The sequence below is a fragment of the Sciurus vulgaris genome, assembly GCF_902686455.1.
Source record: "Sciurus vulgaris genome assembly, chromosome: 10".
Classification (NCBI taxonomy): domain Eukaryota; kingdom Metazoa; phylum Chordata; class Mammalia; order Rodentia; family Sciuridae; genus Sciurus; species Sciurus vulgaris.
The window spans coordinates 64885861-64911087 of NC_136470.1; the positions used below are offsets into that span (position 1 = coordinate 64885861).

The 25227-nt window shown below is 34.0% G+C and overlaps 1 long non-coding RNA gene across 1 annotated transcript in view; it reads right to left on the reverse strand.

Annotated features, from left to right (window-relative positions):
- Positions 1 to 25227, reverse strand: part of LOC306670646 — a 667486-nt gene that overhangs the window by 75985 nt on the left and 566274 nt on the right. The window contains exon 5 of the long non-coding RNA XR_013766464.1: positions 7558 to 7657. This is a non-coding gene — a long non-coding RNA (uncharacterized lncRNA). The remainder of the gene's footprint in view (positions 1 to 7557; positions 7658 to 25227) is intronic.

The window sequence follows — 25227 nt, forward strand, 5'->3', positions numbered from 1 at the left end:
ATTCTTTAATAATTAAAAAATTCTATTTGAATTAATAGATATCACATTTTCTTTGTATCTTCTGGTTCTACGTCATCTCTGATCATACCACTATGGTCTCAACCTTCCTTACCTTACCCTGAACCATGGCATCAGGTCAGCCTGGTCTATATTTCAGATTTCCTCCATTGTGATCCATTCTACATAAAGATGCCCAATAACACTTTTGAAAATAATACTTTCATAATTTCTATTCTGATCCCAGTTTATTTATTTATTGGCAAAATTCAACTTCCTTGTTCAGGGAAAGTTCAGCCCATTCTTTGGTATTTCCTTATTAAGTCTTGTTGAATAACTTTGGTTATTGCTATATTGGACCTATATGCAGTTATGTTTTTATATGTATTTCTATATATACAGATAGACACAATGCAGAATGGAACACAAATAATAGAAGAGACTTTATAAAACATCAATCCCAATTCTACATTTATTAAAGACAAAAACTGGTCTAAAGAGTTCAATGAGTTACCCATGGGCATAGAGCTGGTTAAATGACAGAACTAGGACTAGAAACCAAGTTTCCTGATTCTCAGTTCAATGGCTTTTAAGTAGAGAATAACAAAAATCATTTTTATAGTTTAAAGAATAGAAACAGCTAGAAAGACAGTTTAATTTCAATCTGTTGTTATGTATAAAAGATCATTAAAATCATACCACACAGAGGCTTGAGTGTTCTTATAATACAAATAATATGTATCTCTTGTAAGTCAATCAAATATGTCATTAAAATTTCCATAAAATCTGCACATCAGCAAATGATCCAGTTTATACTTTGCTTTCCCACAGTCTATACTGTTGTATTTAATCTATATTGCTACAATAGAAGCACAATATTTTTATTCTAGCATGTTGCAGATCATCACTAAGTTTCTTGATTCAATGAAAAACTCCATTTTCCAAAAAATTCATAGGCAGAATTTCCTTGGACCATAGCTAAGAATTTAAGAACCACCCTTAAAAATAAAACAAGAATTACTTCAAATGACTCTATTTAAATAGTAAGCTACATGAGCTATTCTGGAAGAACTTGGGCTAATAGCCATTTAATGATACAATTATTGCTATTTAATCACTACTTCATATTCAAAAATCTCATAGCATTTGCCAAATGAAAACTTAACAGTAGGCACTAATTTGAGAATGGGACTCACCAAATGTATTTATTATCTGTGGGTGTGGGGCATAGTGCAGAAAGAGCAAATGTAGAAATAGGTGTGCATGGAAATAAACTGAATGGAAGGTCACTGGCTCATGAGGCATGTATTTGCCTGATGAAAGAATTGACAGAAAGAGTTTTTATTAAATTTTATGGTGGTTCAACGGTTTACAGAATTGAAGTTTTAAATTAAACGGTGAGTTGTCCAGTAACAAAGGAAGACTAAAAAGATTGCAGCTGTGTTCTCATTCTGTGTGTACCTGTGTATACATGAAACATGTCCCTTCAGTTGAAGTTCTAAAAACATTTATTAAGCACCTACTTTTTATTAGAAGCTCTCTATTACCTCCAATAAGGGACCCAGCATTTTGTGATGATCCTCTCTACTGCTGAATAAATAAAATTTAATAATATTCTAAATCTGACATAATGTATTAGAAAAAAATGGGAAGTTGTGTGATAGAAGTTGAACGAAGAAACAGTATTTTAAATTTCTCATTTCATAAGTATATAATTTATTTAATGCTGAAAAATAAAAACATAAGATTAAGTATTTTAAGAAAAATAATAGTAATCATTTCTAGAAGAACAAATTATGCTTTGAAACTTTCAAATTGCTAGACTGATAGCAAACAATAAAAAAAAATGGTCATACACTAAATGAGAAAGATGGATAAAAGAGAGAAGGAGAGAAGGAAGAGGGAAAGAGAGAAAAGACCAATGAAGCATAGAGGCACAGAAAAATGTAAATTAAAAATTTTGAGGTAGAACCAGCTATAGTTTTTTACAAAACAGTAATTAAGTTAGTAATCGGTTCATTTAATTTACTGACTAAATTCAATATAAGTTACACACACACATACACACACAGAAGTTCATCATAGGCTAGCAGTTAAAGGACACTAATTTTGGTAGTAGGGAAAATAGAATTGAAATGTTATTCCTGCCATTTACTAGTTATAACCTTTTTCCTCAGTGGGAATTTACTTAGGATTTTTTATTTTCTACTCCATAAAATGAATTATTAATGAATAAAATGAATTATTATTAATGAATAATATATATTATATATAATCATATATGCAATCTTATATATAATATATATAAATCTTATATTTAAGATTATATCTCATAAAAGAGAGGTAAAATTCAAAGCACTGTTGCCCAAATTACATAGATAACTAAAACATTTTAAAATAAAATGAGAAAACCAAATAGGCAGTCAGATTTTAAAAGACGATTTTTATACAAAGCTAATGTCATGGGAATGCTGAAATCTGAATCTAGAAGTATACAGGTGGTTGGGAGCTAGTCCTTTAGCATAATGGAGTCAAAAAGAGAAAAAGGGTGCATAAGAAATGGTAGGCTCGACCCACTTCCCCTTACTACTTACCCCAAGTGGCTGCAAAAATTTTTGGCCCACTTCTGCCTACTGTAGGAACTGAGAGGCGGAAGGTTAGAAATACACTTTAGGATCAAATGTTCTTATAGAGGTGAAACTGAGAGTTGCTGCTATTAAGATTTGGATTGGGCCAAGGAACTCAGGGATCCAGATAGAATCAACTATAAAACCACTAGTAAGGGATATGTGAACAAAGAAAAGAAAAAAAGGAAAATAAGAGACAAAACAAAAATGTCTTATAATCAACATTAACTGTAAGACAAAATTCTTTTTTTGTTTTTGTTTTTGTACTGGGGATTGAACCCAGGGACACTACCCCAGCCCTTTTTTGTATTTTATTTAGTGACAGGGTTTTACTGAGGTGCTTAGGGTCTCACCAAGTTGTTGAGGCTGTCTTTGAAGTGTCGATCCTCCTGCCTCAGCCTCCCAAACTGGTGAAATTACAGGTGTGTGCCACCACACCACCACACCAATTTGTAAGAAAAAAATCCTAAAATATAGCAAGAAATCTAATGCTAAGAAAAGCAACAAAATCAATGAGATGAGTTTAAGAAATCGTTTGACAATGACCTTAACGTGAGTGTATTTGAGATGCTAAGATAATCATACTTATAAAAAGTGATTATTAAATAAAAATTGTAATAAAATAAGAATAGGCAGATAAGACAAAAATCAATCAGAAATTTAAAATTTCAAAGGATGTTCATTAACAATAAAGGTCCAATGATGTGGTAACTTAAAATAGGGCAGTTTTAGGAAGAGAATTGAATTGGAAAGTAGTTTAAAGGAATCTGCTCAGAAAAAAATCATAGAAAGTAAACTAGATTTTTAGAAAATGAAATAGCAGTTGAGATATGGTAAACTGACTAGGAAACATCCACATATATTTTATGAGAATTCCAAAAGAAGATGATGAAGGTAAAGACAAAGAATCAGGGAAAAGAATTAGAAGTAGAATTTTCTAGAGTTGGAGTCCTGTTATTCACAAAAATATCCTGAATATATGTCTGGTAATATCAAATGAATTCACAACTAGTTACATCTAAGAGAAATGACAAGACAAACTTTAAGAGCTACCAGGAGGTAAAAGGAGATTAATTATAAATAGACAAGAATAGATTGATAGCAGATTTCTCTAAGGTAAGAGTTGACAGAGGAAGGGTCACAGATAAAATTGAATGAATAATATCTTCAAAATTCTGAACGAAAATATTCATGTAAATTGTTATTAAAGATAAAAGACAAAATAAAAGCAATTTTGGACATACAAAAATATAGTATTACCCAGGGCCCTCACTAAAAAAGGTAATTTCACAATAAAAATAAGTAAACCTAGAAAGGAAGTTGTAGGATCCAAGAATAACAGAATGGGACAGTAATACCTAAGATATATAACTATATAATCAAACATTTATTGCAGAAATCAATAAAAACCATTTTTCTATATGATTAAAAACAAATAGATAAAACTAAATCTCCAACAATTACATGGGCAAGATTGATATTTCAGAGGCAGATAGCTTTATCTGTAGGCACTTTATTTATATTAAGAGGAGTATCAAATATTAAAAAGTAGATATAATTTTTATTAAAAACATGTAATTAAAGTACATGTAAACATTTTATAATGAGCATTACAGAAACAACTAAGCCACCTAAACATTTCAAGACCAACAGTAAAATGTAGGTTCTAGATAAAATCATAAATTTCAAAAGAATTTTTTCCAATTAAAAGCACATAAAACGTTTTTCTTATTGCAAGGCTATTTTTTTTTCCACCTTTTAGTACTATGGATTGAAACCAAGTGTGCTTTGCCATTGAGCTATGTCCCCAGTCATCTTATCTTTATTTTGAAACAGGGTCTCACTAAAGTGCCCAGGCAGACCCTGAACTTGATATGGTATCCTTTGCCTGGGCTTCCCAAATAGCTGGAATTTTAAGTGTGAGTCACACTGCCCAGCTTCATTACAATCCATTTAAATTTAGAATCAATAATAAAAATTGAGCAAATATGTTTAGAAAGCAAAAAATACACTTCCAAGTAACTCAAACATTAAATCATAGTAGTCATTAAAAAGTATTTAAAATCTAACAAAACTACATATCAAAATATGGTATACAGCCAATTCCTTTTAAAATATTTCTGAAATTCATTTTAAAAGCTAATAACAGTTATTGAAATAAATGAGTAATAATTCAACTCAAGAATCTAGAAAAAGAAAAATAATCTAAAACTTTTGTATAAAAATAGAAGAAAATGATGCTGATAAAAGCAGAAAGTAATGTCATAGAATACAAAGAAGAATATGGTGTAAATAAGCAAAATAGTGTAAATAAGCAAAATAAAAAAACAATTTCTAAAGAAAGTAAATGTAACATAAAAATGTCTATCAACTAATTAAGGAAGGGAAAATGTTTAGATAAATAATATTAGGGATAATATTTTTACTGTTTTAATCTGTAATTATGAAGCCCCTCATCACTAGGTAATCTCTGTAGCATAAAAATGGTTTCAAAATTATAAAAAACTGAAATGTTACTAAACTTATTTTATGAAGCTAGTATCACCACAACACTGAAATTCTTCAATAATAATTTTAAAAAAATAAACATTAAGGCATAATCTTCAATGCAAATACACTGTAAAATATTAATAAATTAATAAATTTTCAATGAAAATTTATTATAGGAATGTAAGAATATAAAGAATTTTAATATTAATGTTTTGATGTAGGGAATATATTAATGTACAAAATAGCATAGTAGTGGGAAATATTAGATTATTGATGTAGAAATGTATTTGATAAAATTTAATTATTATTTAATTTAATTATTATTTCTAGCAAATTATAAATGGATTATGGGTACTTCCTTCACCATAGTAATTTTGATTTATCAAAATTCCAACGAAATATTATAATTTCTAAAATATTTCCATCAAAGTAAGAAACAGAAGAGATATTTCTAATTTTACTACTTCTATTTAACACTATATAGAGGTTTAGTAATGTAATATGACAGGAAAAAGAAACTGAACATTTATGAACTGGCATTTAAGGGAAAAGTTGTCATTTACTGACGATATACATGTTCATGCAGAAAACTTACAAGAATTACCAGTTTAGCTATTAAAAGAAATGAGATTGCTGAATATACACCAATAATAACTAATAATCAGTGAAATGGAAAACTGATTCTGTACATAATAGCATGACCATCTAAGTTATAAAGGACAACGCTTAACAAAATAGGTTCAACATCATGTGGCAAAAATTACAAAACATTATTAAAGAACATGAAGAAAGAAGAACTGAATAAGTACAGGGATGTAGTCAATAGACAGCAAGACACATTTCAAAAATTTTCCCTCAAATTATTCTCTAAAATTAATGTAATTACAAATAAAATTCAGCAGGGATTTTGATGAACTTGACTGATCCTAAATTCATATAGAATTGCAAAATACCAAGAGGAGCTAAGAGAATTTTAAAAATTAACAAGGTAGAGAGATTTCCCTTACCAAATGCTAGAATGCAAGAATATTATAAAATAATGGTAATCAAGTCACTGTGGTATTAATACAAGGATAGAAAAACAGTACAATGGATGAAATAAAGATCCTGAAAGCAAATAAAGAACAAGAATGATATTGCAAATTAACCAGTAAAGGATGACTGATTTGTTAAGTAGTGCTGGAATAACTGAATTATCCACATGGAAAAGGAATAAGACAGGATAAATGTAAAATATTATAAATAAAAGTAAATTCCAGGAACATTAGAAATCTAAATCTAAATTGCAAAACTTAAAAACTGTTAGAAGAAAATATAGGAAGTTTGCTTTCTGACCCTGGCATATGGAAGGATTTCTTAAATGTGATAAAAGCACAAACCATAAAGGAAAATATTAATAACCATTAAAATTAGAAGTTTTTAAAACATTAATGCTATTAAAGATACAGTTGAAAGACAAATTACAAATTGGGGAAAGATATTTGTCATCTCTAAGGCCCAAAGGAAAAAGAATATGGAATACTGCAACAAAAACTGACACCAAAACAAAAACAAAACTAAGCAAAAGTCTTCAAAATAGCAATAGAAAAATTAACAACTCAAAAGAAAAATGGGCAGGGGACACAAATAGGCAACACGCAAGAGGAAATTCCAATGACTTCTAAATGGGAAAAAAAAATAACCCTAGTCCATATTAAAGGGACAACATTTTTAGAAGTCTGACTATTTCAGATGTTGTGAAGCATGTGGGGAATCTCTCAGATTGCTAATGAGAATTTAAATTGGTACTATCACTTTGAAGAGAATTGTTTTAATACATAGTAAAGTTCAAAATGCATATTTCTTAATGTTTAATAATCCCACCTTGCTGTATATACATGTGTAAAATATTAACCTGTTTGTCACTGAAAAACATTGAACATAGTGTCTAACAATGACGGAATCAATCAATAAATTTCAGTGGTATAAGTATAACATGTAACGTATAAAACTAACTCATGATAATAGAAGTCAGAATAGTTTCACTTGATTTTAACTTTTTGTTAATGTTTTGGAGAATATCAACTACAAGAGAGCACAAAGGACTCTTCTAGGTATTGTAAATGTTCTATATCATGGGTTTGGTATTGTCACACAGGCATTATCTTAAACTCATCAGTCTGCAAATTAAGTTTGTCTGTGGCACTGTGAGTTATTTAGAATGGGATAATAAAGGATAGAAACAGATTCAGAAACGAATATTCCAAATAATTAAGTTTTTTTTTGAATCTTGATTCTGGATCCTTATATTTCATATTATTCTTTATACTTTTATGTGTATAAAATGTGGGGGGATGCATTGCGAAGGTCTTTTCTGATATGAATCAACAGGTGAATTGACATCAATATTTCTATTTGCTCACGTATTTCACCTCTGGCTTCAGAGAAGAAAAAGAGACGATACCTTTTCAATGCTGCATTTCAAGTTGAACATATGGAAAGCAAGGTTTTATTCCAGCCAATTCTCTTTCTCTCACAATGCAGAGGAAAAGTGCCAGCCACTGCTACTCTCGCCACCAGCCACGGTACAGATGTTTGGAAAATGCAAAAACAGAGAAATGAAACAAAAAGAAAACCCTCAAAAATAAGTTTTGCATAAATTAAAAAGAGTATATAATTATCATAGCTGCGAAAAGGTAAATGCATATTTTATTTTCCTCTTGTGTTAAACAAAAAGAACCTAAACAAACAAAAACATTAATGTTTTGACTTAAGCAGTGTTTTGTTGAAACTAACAATTACAAAGACCAACTCAAACATAGCTAAAGGGGGGGGGGGTGGTAAATACAGATTTCTGTTAATCTGATAATTTTTTTTTTTATCTCCAAGAATGTTAGAATATGACCTACTTAATGAATACTTGTTAAAAGAACAGACCTATTTAAAAATGTTTTCATGTACAAGATGATAATAGAATAAGTGTTTCTTTGAAGTCTTTTAAAATAAAAAAAATTAATTGAAATAATAAAGATTCCTTACATTACTCAGATAAAATACAACTAAGAAAATAAGTCTTCAATCTGTTCAAATGTACATTTCTTAGTTTAGCCAGTATCAAGTCCCAGTTACTGTAATGGCAAAGGCCCTATTAAACTTAAGCACATCAATGCAAATTACTGAAATGAGACTGTCTTTGTTTAAAAGAAAGCTTTAAAAAATGCAATGTAATCTCTGAGGGGTATTGCCTGAATGGAAAGTCAGACCTTGGTTTTAGGCCTTGCTTTGCCACAATCCTACTGTGTACCTTGGTTCATTTTATTAAACATCTTTGGATCTCAGTACCCACACTTCTCAAGCCAGAATGAGATATAAAGTCAGCCTGCTCAAAACTCTTTCATGCCCTAAAACTCTATGAATCCAATGAAATTACTTTAGTATAAGAGGAATTTTCCTTCTTTTCTTACTTTCTTTAAATATATAATCAAATAAGTAAATAAATATTAAAAGCACAAGCATACACACTAATCAGCTCTCTCTTTGAATAGGAAGAGAAGACATTTCTTTTTTTTCTTCGCCCCCCATTATCTATTCCCTAATGTGTATTTAAAAAGAAAGTTCTCATAAAAAAGGCTTTTATTTTTTTCTGAATAAAAAAATAGCATATCATTTCTTTGCCATTTAATTTTTATTAAGAAAGAAAACACAAAATCATTATGGAAATCCTATTAGGAACTTTAAAAAGAAAGAAAAAGTCAGTAAAACTCCATTTAAAATTCAAATTGTTCATTCACATATTTTCTTTTGAGAAACCTTGAATTACTGCCTCAAACTATCCTCACTTCCTTTTCCAGAGACAATGTCCTTAACTGTATAAAGAATTGGGCCCTCTTCTCACACCCTTTCCACCTGTCCTCTGAGGTAGCTGTTCCATAAAATGGAGGTATAGATTACAGCATGAGATATTTGGGATGGGAGTAAAGCATTCATCTGGAGACGGTACTATAGTCAACTTGCCAAGTCTAAAAGAAAATTAGGCCTACCACCACTTTGGCAAGAAGTTTGGTTCTCATGTCTGAACAATGATAATCATTTTTACACAAGACTTTCAAAAAATGAAAGCACCTGTGGCCCCAGTCACAACCTAAGTCAGAGAATGGAAGTTTTTCGTGTTAATATTTAAACCTGACCAGACACCATCAGTGCACCCTGAACAGACCTGAAAGGTCAAAAGAGAATACAAGGCACCTGACACCCTGGTGAATAAGAGAAGCTCAGTATTATGAAAAGGCCACAGTCTTAGGGCAAATGCTCCATTGTTCCAAGTGCTGATATCCTATGGCACCAACAAAAGCAGAATGCTTAGCCGGGTGGGCCACAGGCAAGCTCCTATTTCAGGCTCCAGCCAGGCTCTGTAGGCTGATAAGGCTGGGACCCACTGAGGGTGGGTTCCCCAGGGGAGGAGGACTCCTCAGACAGGAGTCAGCAGTTGCACAGTGTGTGAGCACTCCCTGCTGGCAGCTGAGGATGGGATGAACTGGTGAGGTCTTAGGGAGGGCTGCCTGAGGTTTCTGTGAGGGCGCTAACTCAGTGCTTTTTGGAGAAAAGGGCATGACTCTGATTAGCTTCAGATGTTCTAGATACTATGCTGAATGAGAAGTAAGGTAAGGGAGACCAATAATAAGGAGAAACACCAAGAAATGGCAAAAACGATGTGTACAGTGGGAATATAAAGTTTTCATTTAAGTTTCCCAGTTATTAACATTCTGTAAAGCATGCACAGGTGTGTGTGTGTGTGTGTGCGCACACACATATATGGGGGTGGGGAGTAGAGAGGCAGCAGGAGAAGATGAACTTCTGTGCAGTTGATTTCACCCCTATAAGAGCAGTCCTTGGGACAGTCCAATGTGTTCACAACATTTATATTTTACTAGGAAATCCCATCCGTAACTCTGATGGAATTGCCTAGTATGCCCACTATCCCACCACACCCATGACCCAGTCAGGTGGTCTTTGTTGACCTGCACAAGCCTGGGCAACAATGCTGGTATCTTCCCAGTGCTTTGCTCTGTTAAAGTTCTTCTTTATAATAAAATGAAGGTCAAAATGGCAGCCTGCTAAAAGCAGCAGTATTTCAATTGCAGGAATAACTTGCTTGTCATCAACTTGTTAATGCAATAGTCAAACATTTCTTTGACATGTACAGTATCAGCTAACTTCAGCAGATAAAGGGTCTAGAACAGGAAGATGCTGCAGATGCTTTAGCTTGGAGGAAGGCTTAACAGAGCCAAAACGTCAGCAGGGCCTGTTTGTTCCATACTTTCCGTCGGGCTCTGTGAAAGAAATGTTAGATTACTGCAATGACAAGTTTGTGACAAGCAAGTCATTTGTGCAACTGGTACGCTCCTGTTTTTATCTGTTTACCATTCCGACTTGTGAATGCCATTTCAAGCACTCATAGGATTTCTGGCTCCCATTAAGGGGAAATGGTTCCTCCATGCTTAGCATTTTCTGCCTCAAAGAGAATTACTAAGCAATTATTTATCCCTGTGGTCACAGTGTCACACAACAGCACTCTTGAGTTGTTTTGTTGGACTCTGAATCATGAAATGGAGTCCTGAGGACTGGATGGCTTGGAGCATCAGAAATTTCTCATCTAGTTTATTGGAACAACTACAAAGCAAGCCTGTGAGAGTCAATAAAATTGTGGCCAGCTTGAAATACCTTGCTCTTTTGCTCTGGTATCATATATCAAGGCCATATGCTTCAAGGCACATAAACTCACTAGTAACAAGTAGATCCTGAGAAGCTAAGGCCTGGCTAAGTTGCAGACACTGACATGTGATCTAACATGATAGTTTTGGTGACAGGACCGCTTTGGCTATTGAACAGGGAATTACAGATTTCTCCCTGTGTTATAGGAGTAATATCAAGGGGTCAATACAAAACAAGAAAACATCTTAAGTGTGTAAAAAAAAAAAAAAGTAATATAATATAAAATTAACACTTAGGATCATCCTCTTTAGGCTGACTTTGCAAAGTAAATGGAGAGGAGACCCTGGCAGGTTTGGGATCAAGAATTCAAGGACTTCTCATAGAGAATTCAAAATCCTTCCTGTTAGGCCATCTAGTGACTTTTTCCAAGTCATTTTAACCTCCTACCAGGAGGCTAGAACATAATAATACAGTACCTGTTCCCTGTTCAACTGACATGCATAATCTCAGGGTTAGTATCATAAATATAAAGAATACCTTTGAATAAAGAACTTAAGAATGAGAATGGTACTCTTTAAATGTTATGCATCCCTTTTTGGATTTTAAATTTTTGTCTATTGTTGGTATTGAATTTTTAAATAATTCTAGTTATAACAAAAAACATAGAAGCCAAGAGTTTTTGAAGCAGGGACACAGTATAATATCTGGGGAAGCAGGTCACACTGGAATGTGAGGAACACTGGAATGGGTGGAATGTTAAGGAACAGATAGAGAGCAGCAATGTAAGATGAGGCAGAGTTTTGAAGGGGATGGCTAGAGAACTTTAGAGCAAAAATAATAGTCCTTGTTGAATAAAATTTTTATTGTTAATAATCATTTTTGCCAGATACCACATGTGCTGTACAATCTGCATGTGTAATTTAATCTTTTCACAACAGCTTTATGGTATATGCATTCTCATTTTTTTTTTTTTTCAAATGTGGGAACTAAAACTTAGGGATTTAAATACTTAACTATAAATATGCAAGTTGCATAGATTCAAAACTAGTTTTCCCTCACTCTAAAGCCCACATGCTCTTAACCACTAAAGAACTAGAGTGATTTTCACTGGCTTCAGAAGACGTTTCTCTTGGGTTTAAATGGAAAACATTTTAATTTGTAAATGTAGAAATTCAAGAATTGGATATAAAAAGGCCAGTGAGAAGACTTCGGCTCTATCTGTATTGCCATTCTTCTTAGGCCTATGGAAAAGCTGAGCTTCAAGATGCCATTCCTTTCCCCAGACCTGATCCATTCCTCCTCTAATGCACTAGGGAAGGGGTAAGGTGACTAACCTGATCACAAATCTCTGTGGAGGGGACACCGCCTTGTGATAACACCAACTCCTTTCTCCCTCTTCATGTGTACAGCTTTAGTTTACCATTCTCTTAATTCCCATGTTACCTCCAGGAGCCTCCTTCTGTCACTTGTCTGCTATTCTTTTTAGGTGGTGGTTGTGGGGGGAGGGGTGGACAGCTTTCTTATCATGACAAGGATCCCTGAAACAGTCTAAACTTCAAAGTTTGCACAGAATATATCCTTTGTTCAGTTTTCTGCTTTGTTTCTCTTTAATGATAGCTTTGCATCAGTTCCATTTGTATGTAACTCAGATCTATGCAAATCAAACTGGTAAGCAAGACTTTGCAGCTATCCTGTCTTAAAATGAACATGTGCCCAAGTGGTAGAAACCTCTGAGTGAGGCAAGTCTCCTGAATATTATGTGTCTAGATGCTGTTTTTCTTGTATGGGTGGCAAATTATGAGCTCAGTGAGAGCTGCATTATGTTCCCTAGTATGCTTTTTAATGTGTGTTCAGAATGTATCACAAGAGATTTTTGCTCAAGCAAACAGGTTTCCCCCAACACCCTAATGCTATTTCTTCATTTTTAACTTTTGGAGTCTCTATTTCAAATACAGAATATTTAAAACTACTTAAAAATACGATGCGTGTAGAATCAGAAACTCACAGGGTAATGACATGGCAAAGGACATTATGTAACCAGTGGTCTGAGTCATGATCTGGTGCCCAAGTCTGCTCCATTCATAATCTGCTCAACATTACCAGGGGCATGGGATTCTGCATCACAGGTAGCTCCATCTCACCATCAGACACTTCTATTCATAAGAACACCTTTTCCTTATATTGAACTTTAATCTGTCTCCCTGCCCCCTGTTGCTTTTAGTTCTTTCTCACCTCATTTTTCAGTTCTGAGCTCCTCAGGGAATTAATAGCTTAACTGTTCATTTAATGACAACCTTTGTTCATACCCATATCAACAACTGGGTGTAAATGTCCTGTCCTCTCTCACTCCCTTCACCCAATCTGTCAAATTCTGATTCTACCTCTCTGATAAGGCCAAGAGAAAGGAAAGCTAGTCAGTCTTCCCTTTGTCTCACTTCCATTTGAATGAAAGGAATACATGTGGCAAAACATTCTTAATCTTTCTGATTTTTGTCCCATTCTATAGAAAATCTTCCCTGACAACCTCAGGCAGACTTTTAATTGATATGGCTACTGATAGGGTGACCATATAATTTATAGTTCAAACAGAGACCTTGTTCAGTTTTCTGTTTTGTTTCTCTTTAATGATAGCTTTGCATCAGTCCCATTTCTGTGTAACTCAGAAGGTGCAAGAGCCTTATGATAATTTTACCAGAACTATAGGCTTAAGCCAGAAATGTTCCAGGCAAACTGATACAGCATCTTACACAGATCTCTACTCTAATTTGTCTCTTTGTATGGTAATTGTCCATTTCCCTGTCAGTTTTTCCCTCTAGTCTGTGAGCACTCCAGCAACAGAAATGTATGTACCTGTGTACCTTCAGTTCCTGGAAAAGTACTTGGCAGAGAGAAATAGTTTAGTATAAATAAATATTTGAATTTAGGCTTTTTCCCTAATTACAACCTTTGGCCCTTTCTCCTTATTTTATAACAGATACCACCAACACAATTGGCTTCATATTTTTGGAGATGAATAAAAAATACTTCACTTAATGCCACAGGAAGGGAATAGTTTGAGTATAATGGTAATGGGTTTGACTTTGAATATTGACAGAAAAAAAATTGAATGAAATGTGATGAATTTTCCACTAAAAGTCTATTGCACATTTTTAAGAAAGAAAACACTGAACAAGATGCTCTAATCCTTTCTTCACAAATTTTTTTGGCAACTACAACTACAATTTCATATTTGTAGAAATCAATTATTGTAGGAAATGATGTTAATGGTGTTATTCTCCACTAAAACGTTGGTGGCATTTCTATTGCCCTCACTCTGGTCAGGTACAGTTAAAAGTCCTGGTGGGTAATTTTTTGCTTTTGAATAAAGTGGCTTTAAAGAGGACAAGGAAGGGGGGAAGAAAAGCTATTGAAAAATGTAACCTACCTAGAGAAAAGTAATTTTTTCCCTTCTCCCTGCCACCTTTTAGACCATTCCAGAAAGATGTGTCTATCTTCTTTAAACTAAAGAACTTCATAGAAGTCAATCCCGCAACTCTCCTCTTGGTGTTTAGAAGACCAAGAACCCACCTCACTATCAAATTAAAGTTTTTCTGTTGCAGTATGAGCACATTTTACTACCATGGAGTCTCTGTGAAGAAGAAAGCCCTGTTCTTTCTTTCCATAATTTGCTTGAATATTAGTATTAGCTCACTACCTTAAGCCTCTTTTTTCTAAGATTAAAAACAAAAAACAAAAAAACCCTCAATGTCTTTGACTCTTCTTTAAGGAAATGTTTTCTCAGAATGTTAAATTTAAATTTTATTGGGAGGGGCTTCATACTTCTTTCTCTCCAAGATGCTCATATCCAATCTTAGTTGAATTCAGCATTCAGAACAGCATGATGGTGTCTAATCTAAGCTCAGATATAGAAGAATGTCTACATTCTGTATGTTTCTTATATGTTCTACATTGTACCTGTTGTTAATTTCAGTTTTACATAACACACTCTTGATTAACTTTTTGTGCCCTACTTCTAGACGCTATCTTGCCCATAGAGCCAGTCATTCTTTATTTTTGTTTCATCAATGACATTGAACAAACCATCATGGACAATAGAAAGCACAATACAATCAAAGGAAACAAAATTACATATCTACTCTTGGAGAGTTTTAAATTTGTGGAAAAAGACAATCGCACATAAAAGAAGCAAAGTAGGTAAGCATGTATGGCATTAGTTTAGCGGTTATTAGCACATGTAAAGCAATATAGCTTTATGAAATTTTATATATAAATGATAGCAAAGTAGATGAGTTGCCACTTTTGAGGTTTTCTTCCCCCCAATGAAAAACTAACAATAACTTTTATTTAACAACATTCTGTACCTCTCTTCCTCTCTCTCTCTTTACTGAGTGTTCATTTCAAGTGACTGTCCTCCCTCTGAAGTGATTGGTTATACCTATCTCTCATTGTTGCTATTTGAACATTGTACATAAAAGCACAGTACTTTGGATACATACATTCCCTCCCTTCAATACTTAAAATACTGATTTACAGTCATTTAGGCATTTTGGTATCCTGTTGGTAATGTGATTTTGGTATTACTCTTCCCTGTCCATTATTTAAAATATAATTTTAAATTAAGATTAATTTTATTTTATAATTTTGAAATGTAACACCAATAATTTAGAATACATTGGGTTTGCCAATGTTGGAAAACATGTACCTAGATCATCAAGGTAGCAAATGTCAGAATCTAAAATTGACTCCAGTGACTACCACTTCTGTATTTCTTCTCATTGATTCTGATCCCCTGCTAGTCATTTCTTGAGAATTCTGAAGTGCTTTGCATAAAATAAGTAGAAAATTTTTTATACCCTTGCTAGTTGAGGCAAAATTAAATTAAAACTCTGCTAGTGGTGTGGAGATAGATCACAACTCTAGCTTTGCCTCAGTGCAGTAGAGCTCTTGTTGGGCCAAGAGAAAAGAAATGTATTAGCAGGGCATTGTGCCCTAGTATTGTCAAAGGACTGGCAAGTCACGTTCACCAGGGCTATCGTAGGATACTTCATAGACTGGGAGTGAGATTTTCATGTCTTCAACTTGCAAGAGAGGTGTTAATATTGTTGTATTTAGGTGTACTTTCTCAAATAGTGAAGTTCATTTTGACAGAGAAGAGAAAATCAAGTAAATGTGAACCACAAACTAGTGAGCTGAACTTGAGCATAATAGCAACCCTTCCCAGGTAATCAGCCATACTGCACCATTTAGACATGAGTTTTGATTTCTATAATAACTTATTTTTAAATTGCATTGAACATGAACCAAACAATGCTTTTAATAAGCAGCTTCTTTATTAATTTATAGAGCCACCTTCCACTAAAGATATTATTTATTCCAATCTACTCTTTTGCCCAATCTTTCCTTTATATTTGTCCAGTGTAGTGTATTTTATACAAAGTTTCTATAAAAATGTATAGTATACATTTTCTATCAGGTTTATTGATTCTTATCCTCTTAATGTATTTTATTCCCAGTTTAAAATTCCAAGAGATTCATGTACTTAACAATCATTTTTCTGGTCACTGGTTCCATGACTGGTTAAGCAGATGGCTTCCAGGCTATCATTACATCATCAGAAACTGTAAAGTATAGATTTTATACTTACTGGGGGAAAACCAACTTTTTCAGGGAAATGTATAGCTGTTTCCAAAGCTCATTTCTTCACAAAGAACAAAGGCAATGGTCCCTATTGTAAGATATGTGCATCAAAAATTTAGTTGCAACCTTGTTTTAAAAAGCAGATCTTGGGAGTTATTGTTGGTCCAATGTGTCCAAGAAAGAGGTCATTTCATGATTCCAGTCAATGGGCATTAAGAGTTCCAGGATATTCTCATAGATATCTAGAAACCTATGTTATTTGGTATGAAAATGACCTGTTTTCTGAGATAAAACTGGCATCTCAAAGTCGATAAACCTTTAACCACAGTAATGAAGAGAAAGAGAGAGAAAAGTTTAATTACTAAAATTTGTGATAAAAAAGAAATATCACAATGGACACTTCTGAAATACAGAAGATAATCACAAACTATTTTGAAAATATGTACTCAAATAAAATAGAAAACGTGAAGACACTGACCAATTTCTAGAGACCAATGACCTACCCAAAGTGAATCAGGAAGACAGACACAATTTAAACAGATCAATTTCAAGCAATGAAATAGAAGACACCAACAAAAGCCTACAAACAAGAAAAGCCCAGAACCAGCTGGATTCTCAACAGAATTCTACAAGAACTTCAAAGAATTAACACCAATACTCCTCAAATTATTCCATGAAATAGAAAAGGAGGGAACCCTTCCAAACTCTATTAGACTAGGATCACCCTGATACCAAAACCAGACAAAGACACATCAAGGAAAGAAAACTTCCTTTTTCCTTTGTTTAAAGTTCATATAACTGATGTATTCTCATGCTGCCTTAACACTGACCTCTCTGTAGAGCTTGAAAGGCCAATGCACTATTATCTAGTGGCACAGCTCATGAGAAAGTTGATAAAATAATACCTTAAGGATTCAATTTATAAATGTGCAATTTCAATGACATATTAGGAAGGACAACTGAGAAATGTCTGGAAATATAAACAGTTTTGTTTCAGAGAACAACCTTATCTTTCTAACCGACTAATATTTCTTCTTCATACATACAAATCAGTATTACATTAATCTGAAACTGGAGCTAAGGATACTTCACCTCGAAAGTCCCTGTAGTTTAAGAAACATATATTTCTACCATAAAATATAAATAACAATTTTGACCCAAATATCATAATCTAAACAAGAATGAAAACAAAACAAGCAACAAACACAAACCACCTAGAATATAATTTTAAAATGTGCTAATAATTCATCACCTATGTACTATAAAACCCACCAAATGCAGATTGTACGGTGATGTCATTTACTTCAGTTTTTGTAAGAGTATTTTTTGAAGACTCTTATTTTCGTATATAGTTTGAACGATGACATATAAATGAGGCAAATAAGAAAGGTGGAGGCAAATGTAAGATGCCTATATACTGTCTACCAAGTGTGGCCACTTGTGAAAGGATCTGACATGCTAATATCCACTCATTCAGACCTGTTACTGAGGCACTGAGAGCATGATGGCTGGCAAGCCCCTGCATTTAAGTGCAGTTATCAAGGCCCCCAAATATTGACAGAGTGCCAGTGTCTCTGAAACTATTGATGTACACAGCCGGCCACAGCTCCAGACACCTCTCAGACAGAGTCTTTAAATGTCACAGATAAATGAATTTTCATGAAAGTGAGAGAGAAAGAGAGAAAAAGGAGAGAGAGAGAGAGAGAGAGAGAGAGAGAGAGAGAGAGAGAGAGAGAGAGAGAGAGAGAGAGAGAGAGAATATTGAAGAGTAAAGAAGGGAGAAAGAACACAGAATGAGAGGTAGGAAAAGAAAGAAGACAATCACTTCCACAACCCTGCTGGGAAGCAAGTGACATCTCATACCTAAAGCTCCGTCAGGCTGTATACGCAGGTACCTCTTATTAGTTCATTGTATGGTATTCAAAAAATAAGGGAGATACATAATATAGGATAGCTTCAACAAACTTTCGAACAAAATATGGTTCAAGTATAAATACTGCCTAACTCAGTCTGAAAACAAATTCAAAATTAAGAAAAAGGGAATCACAGATATGAACATGGGGAAAGTCTCCTAAGCAGTTCTCCATGTATATTAAAGGTTAAAAGTCAAGTGGACATGACATCTATTTCTTGCTAAGGCACAGATGTGTCCTCTGACACTTCCTTTCCAGTCCCACTGAAAGTAGTGACATCTAGTGGGTTTATCACAAGATGCTGAGGAATGCCTTCCTCTTTCATCTTGTTGTCAGACTTACCACAGAAAACACCTGCTAGGGAAATATATAAGAGGTAAATCAGTTACTTGACACATGATTATATTAGATATGAGTCATGGTTATAACAAGAATAACCAAATATTCCTTAGAAATCATGTGTAACTCAGTATATTTTAAATGTAATTGAAGCTTTTTTTTTTTTTTTTTTTTTTTTTAACTTTGAAAATCTTCCATCTGTGGAGGGCACCTTCTCTTGACCTTGATACACTGTGTCATTAAAAGTAGTCACACTTTCAAGGTTGGAATAAGGCTTACTTGTGCATTGACTTTTCTGTATTAAAAACTGTATAATCTCAATATTTTACATACAGCAATCATGTCAATGCCCACAAACCAAATTCTTCCTCAGATTTTAAAGTATATGGGTAAATATTTTTTAAACAAAAATCTGCAGCACAAGGCCCCAATTGACTTTTTACTAGAATTACAATAAGCCTTGGTGTAAGTTATTTTCTGTATCTGGCCCTCTCTGTCTTGGATACTTAGGACGTTAGTAGGTACTTCAAGAGTAAAATTCCATAGCTCACACATTCAATAGAGGTTTTGTTTTTGCATCAACTTTTCAGTGGATCCTTCCCTTTTTATGTTAGGAGATAAAATGAAAGGATTTAGATTTCCTGCCATGGGAAAAAATAATTATTTTCCGTGTTCTTAAAGGCTTTTATTTTGAAGACAAAATCAGTTTTAACTCAAATGGAAATTGCAGTAAAATCTCAGACACTGTAATCAGTGACTGCATTAAAACTCTCAAGAAGTATGCCAACTTCCATGTGAGGCCACAATTCAGCCAGGATCACAAAGAGACATTATCCACTTTGCCTGTGGCCATTCTGCCATTTTATACTGTAAAATTTTTATACTACAAAATTAAGGTTCAAGGCAATCTTCTCTAATATGTTACACATGCATATGTATACATCCATAGACACACAGATAGTGATTTTTCTCCTGTGAACATATAATAAACAGAAAGGTTTTGGGTTACTTTAGATTAAGGTCTAGCTAACACATTAAAAAGGCTGTTAAAATTTTTGATTATATAAGTAAAAGTGTTCACCAAATATTCCATGATTGGTTAAAACAAACTGTGATACATCCCTACAAAAAATACTGTGAAGTTGCTAAAAAAGAATATGGCAGATTTACATGTGCTAGATTACAAGATTATAAGACACTATAAATATATACCCTTCTTGTATGAATACAATTAGGAAATACATACATATATATATATGTGAATATATATATATGTGAATATATTTTTTCTGCCAGGAATTGTTGAAGTAGCACTTTCTACATGGGACATTCCTCAAAACTGTACACATTCTGGCATTTCCTGTAAAACATGATCTCTTTGCTACATCATAATAGAACATGGCACCTCAGGACGGAAGCTGTGGGGTTGGAAGCCAAAGTGACCTCACAATATTCCACAGTGATTACAGTATTTGCACTGAAATAGTTTCTGGACACTCAGAAATTTTCTCTTCTGAGTGCAATAGAGATGCTTCCCAAGGCTTTCCAAAGCAAGCTGCCTTGGAAGGTCTTCAAAGACTAAGGTAACTAAGGTATTTGTGTGTGTGTTTGCGTGCGTATGCACGCGGTGCTGGGGATTGAACCCAGGGCCTTCTGCATGGGAGGAAAGCACTCTACCAACTGAGCTATATTCCCCAACCCCTTCAAAGATTAAGGAAGTCAAGGGAAGAATACAGATAGGTGATATACTTGGTGTTGTGTCTTAGGGAACTGATTTGATTATAACACCTTTGAAAACTTTTAATATTTGTTGAGTGTCATTTTCTAAAAAAAGGGTATAAATCCTCACAGCTGGGCCCTACTATTCATCTTCCAAGTACCTGATTCTTTTCAGGAAATTTAAGAATTTTCCCATCATTGCTGTTGCTTTTATTGAAAAGAAGATAAAAAGGATAACAATTTTATGACCAAATCTTACTGATTTCTTTTTGTGGGCTGGGTTTTACTTATATTATTATCATTTAATTCCCAAAGATCTATATTATTATTATGGTTGTTGTTAGTATTCTATTTTATAGATGAGAAAACCTAGGCTTAAAATATTGGAAAAACCTGTTGCACGTTACAGATCTAGTAAGAAGCAATAAAATGCAAATATGAATCAGGCTGATCCAAAGTTTTCTTTCCCTTTTCATTTTCCAGATTAGGTTTGCAGGGCTCCCTACTTTGTGGTCTCAACCATTCCCATTCTTATCTTTTATTACCATGTGTTCGAGTGTGTGTGTGTGTGTGTGTGTGTGTGTGTCTGTGTGTGTCTGTGTGATGAGACAGAGATCGAGAGACAGAGAGAACACAGGATTTCAAATGAAATATCTTTAGGACTCCATTTTCCTTACCTTTAAAATGGATAGCAGCTACCTCAGAGGTTTATTGTGAGGACCAAATGAGATAATGTAATGAAAGCACTTAGTATACCTAAAATAAAACATTATCATTATTGCTATACGAGTTTCCCTCCTTTGCATAATGGATGTGTTCTGGAGAAGGTGATTATGAAAATGTATAGGCTTAACTTCTATTATCAAATCACAGAGCAATTACATTATAAAATAACAGAAAAAGATTCCTAACTGATAGAGATGAACACTTGACGGAAGGGAGGGGTTTGGGTGGAGGCTGAGTCTATGGGGGCTTTATTGGGAGCAGTCTGTGGGTTGGCAGCATTTTTAGATCCTCTTATCTCCCTCTCCTCAGGCTTCTTGTTCTGGCAACTCCTGAATCTACTCTAGCAGTTTCCAGAGATAATTCCCTTTTTTTTCCCCTTTTGTCTGGTTTTGAGGTGTAAAGGAATGTTTATGCAACAGCAGTACTTCACCTGAAAGCCTGCACATCATATATAATAGTTAGAAAATCCCTTTGATGCAGGATTCCCCATTAGGTAATTTAATCAGAACTCTATTTACTCTCTGTGTCTGGCTACAAGTTGCAGTTATATGTATTGGTAATAATACTTGCATTAGCTGCAACACATTCATTACACGGAAAGGCTTCTGGGCCAGGAAATATGTCTTCTACTTTCTTGGAAACCCTACACTTACTAGTGAGGTCTATAAATAAAATGAAACCTTAAATAGTACTGACTTCACCTTCTACTCATAACTAAACTAAACCTGACTCTGGGACTGAAGAGCTATTTTCTTCCTTTGGTCTCATCAGATACAAGTGTGTCATGTTACTAACTGAGGCTGAGCTACATGCTCCCACCATGCTCTTCAGACCAACAACCTGCTGCATCTTAGGGTTTGCCTTTTCTTGCACTACCAGAACTTTTATTTAAATTAATGCCGTATTTTTTTTTTCTCCTAGGACATCATTTTATTCATGGAAAATATTCAGAATGAATGGAATTTTTAAAATAAACCATCTGCTGCCCAGACCTTGGGAAAAGCAGCAATGTTTGAAAATACTAGATTCAACTAATCAGGGGCACAAAAGCTTTATTAAATGTATTCATTTTCTTATCTTTAGATTAGATTTAGATTAGATAGGAAACCCAGATCCAACCTCAGCATGCCAACATGAGAAGTGAGAGAAGTCAGTATAGTCTACACCCTTATGAGCTAGTTTGGGCACATCAGCTCAGAAATACTCTTCATAACTTTGAAAAGGAGAACTTGTTCCAGATTATGTTGCACATGCTTGAAGCCTGGGAAGCAACCAGGCAGCCTCTCATCTTCAAACAAGATGCATTTAAATCATATTTACAATTTGGCCATAAACAGACTATAGGATCTACTCAAAACTCCCTTAATTTTACTGTTATGTCTATTTCTTTTTTTGTTCTGTATTCCCCACCTTATTATATTTTTCTCATTCCTAAAGATATGAAAATTAATTCATTCATTTACTCATATAATAAATATCAAGTAACTTAGAGAAAGATGGATAGATGATAGATGATTGATAGCTAAAAACACAGACAATAAATAGCTATGTAAAACAAATTGGAGTCATGGCCTCACAAAATGGCTAAAAGAAGGAGATTCCAGATGGAGGATGCTTTAAACTAATTACTGAAAAATACTTGAGATTTCAAAGTATAGAGAGCAAGAAGAAGTCATTTCAAGCAGAATAAACAGCATGAACAGAAAGGTTATCATGCATTGGGGGGTGGGGGGAAGCGAAATCCTTTGGTTTGTGAAAGGGAGTAGTGAGAATAAAAAATTGACAAGAGAAATCCGGGCTTGATAGATCACAGGAGAACATGAGTATCAACCAAAGAATAGCATTCTGTCAATAATCTATGTCTGAAGAAAGTATCATCAACAACTCCCTCCCATAATTTCAGGAGAGAGTAGTATAATCCATCACAACCTCTGATTCTTTAGGCTCCACAGGGAAGATGCTGCCTTAGTGGTGGAGAGTAAGTCCTCATATCTATCTAATAAAGATCTCTACTCCAGCTGAGATTATCATGACTCATTGAAATTAATCATGTCATGTGATTTTAACAAGAATTTCACCAGCTCCTAATCACATCAGCATTAGTCCTTCATTCTCAATAATAAATACTAGAGTTGCCTACAGGCTTACAGTGAGGCTGGCTGATAGGAAAGAGGTAGCCTAAACACATGTGAGACGGCTGTAAAAAGTTTGACAAAAGCTATCATTTGATTTCGACTAGAACCAACATGCTCACTAATGGTCAGTTTGGTTCTCCCTATGATCCCTATGATCCCGAAGGTCATTTCAGTGTATGTGGAACTCTGATATCTTCTTACATATCCTTTAAGGTTCTTTGCTAAATGTTCAGGATTCTCTCATTCTAGTCATCAAAGAACCACTCCTTTCCTAGCACTTCCTCTCCTGCTCCCTCTTTATTGTTCTCTATTGCACCTATCAACTTCTGATATGCTTTTGGTTTCATGTGTGCATTTGTTTATTTTCTGCCCCTTCTCTCCAAACAGGTAGCTCTTCGGAGACAAGGATTATTTGTATGTGTTTACTTTGTACACTTTTGTATCCCTAGCACCTAAGACAGATATTTGTTGAAAGACTGATTTTGAAAATGAAGGCAAAATACTGAGAAGGGAACGGTGGGGAAAAAAACTTGCTACAAAACTCTCTCCCAAAACTCATTGAAAAGTACCATCAAGTAATTACTTCATGAACTAATTTCCTGTAGACTTCAAAGCACTTTTAAAAATGTATCTATTTTTTTCTTATTGTTACTGAAATAACAACCCTATTCTCACCATTTTCCATAGATGAAAAAAATGGCAGAGGGGTGTTTTGGAGCACAGCAGACGAGTCCAGGTTTTCTGACACCCAGGGCATCTTCTATGCACTATTTCATACCAGTTTGTATCTCACCATCAGTGAACTCTTAGTGCTGAATTGTGTAATTGTGTAGGGTATTAGAATTTAAACCAGTGAAAAAAATCACTACCTTAATGCCCTTTCTGCTAGCATGCGACCTTCTCACAGAAACAAATAGGCAAATAATAAAAAAAAAAAAAAAAAAAAAAAACAAGAAATATAGAAACACAGAAAGAAAAAGAAGAACATAAAAGAAAGGTAAATATCTCAAAGGCCTGAACATGTTTGTTCTTAATTTTATTTTTAAACCCAGATTATTCTTTTTCCTTGTTATTGTGTTGCATCTACTTGCCAAAAGGAGTCAGATTTAGTGTACTCTGAAAATGATAGGTCAGCCATAGCTCATCAAACTTGAGATCATTATGGCTTCTGTCTCTTCAGATTCTTTTAACCTTAAAATATTTTTTGGATTAAAAAATTGCAACTATGAAAATAATAAAAGAAAACACTGGTGAATTAGAAACTTGGCATCAGAAAGGACTTTTTCTTACTGAATATGTATGTAGAAGTCATATAGAAAAGGCTGGTAAATCTAATTATACAAAAATCAAAACTGCTATATGGCAAAAAATTCATAGGCAAAATAATAAAAAAAGACAAAATGGGAAACATTTTTGCAGCTGATGTAGATAAAGTGTCACTTTAACATATAAATAGCAGGAAATCAATAACGAAAGACCCCCAATCCTATAGAAAGAGAAGGCAGAAGAGATGAACAGATATCTTATAGAAAAATAAACACTAAAACCTATCAAAAGATACTTAGCATCACCTAGAATAAGAAAAATTGAACTTAAAACTACACCAAGACGACATCTTTTACTGATAGAGTTGACAAAAATCCAAAAAATCTAACAAAAATACTATTTCACTTGGGCTGGGAGTAAAATGGTACTTTTATATGTTACTAATGAGACTGTTACAAGATCCAATCCTTGTTGAAATCCTTTTCTAAAATTTAAAAAGCTTGTATCCCTTTAACTGATAGTTTTACTTCTGTAAATTTATCCTGAAGATAAACCTGCAAATCTGTGAAATGATTTATGGACAAGGTTCTTCACTAGAGTATTGTTTGAAGTGACAAAAAGTTGTTTATTAATATGGACTGGTAGAATAAACTATGATATATTTACAAAATGGAATAGTGAACAAGT